The following is a 635-nucleotide window of genomic DNA, read 5'->3' on the forward strand; positions in this document are numbered from 1 at the left end:
GAGATCCAGTGCATTCTGGAGAGGAGAGGAGGGTGGTACTGCAGTAATGGATTGTCCTACACGTGCTCTTCTTCTGTTAGACTGTCTTTCCATGTGGCTGTGCACTGCATTTTTAAAAATATAAGTGCAATGTCAAAACATGTATGCACACAATATTTTTTACCATGATATAGTAGTTAAGGGCACCCAATATAAAGTCAGATTATTTTTGAGTAATTCAACAGCCCATTGTCAATTATTCCTACATATTCAATTCTGAACTTAAATTGTGACACTTCTAATGCAGTGCCCAAATTCGGGTACATAGATCCGGGACTCCTCCGCCAGCCATTCCGAAGTCTAGCGCGGCGGCCGCGCCTCAGTCAAGCCCACCAGCCGCGGCTTTCTCAAGCCCGCCGGCCATTCTGAAGTCTAGCGCTTTCTCCAGCCCGCCGGCCGTTCCTGTGGCAAGCCCGCTGGCCACACCAAAGTCAAGCCTGTCGGCTCCAGCCCCCGAGTTTGCTCCAGTCCTGCTCCTCGAAAGCGCCTTGCTGTGCCTGCTCCTCAAGAGCGTCCTCCAGTGCCAGCACCTCGTAAGCGCTTCCCAGATCCCCTGTTTAGCCCAGGAAGGGCTCCTGATCCCCAGTTAAGCCCAG

The sequence above is a fragment of the Sinocyclocheilus grahami genome, unplaced genomic scaffold (assembly GCF_001515645.1).
Source record: "Sinocyclocheilus grahami isolate Dianchi unplaced genomic scaffold, SAMN03320097.WGS_v1.1 scaffold354.1, whole genome shotgun sequence".
NCBI lineage: Eukaryota > Metazoa > Chordata > Actinopteri > Cypriniformes > Cyprinidae > Sinocyclocheilus > Sinocyclocheilus grahami.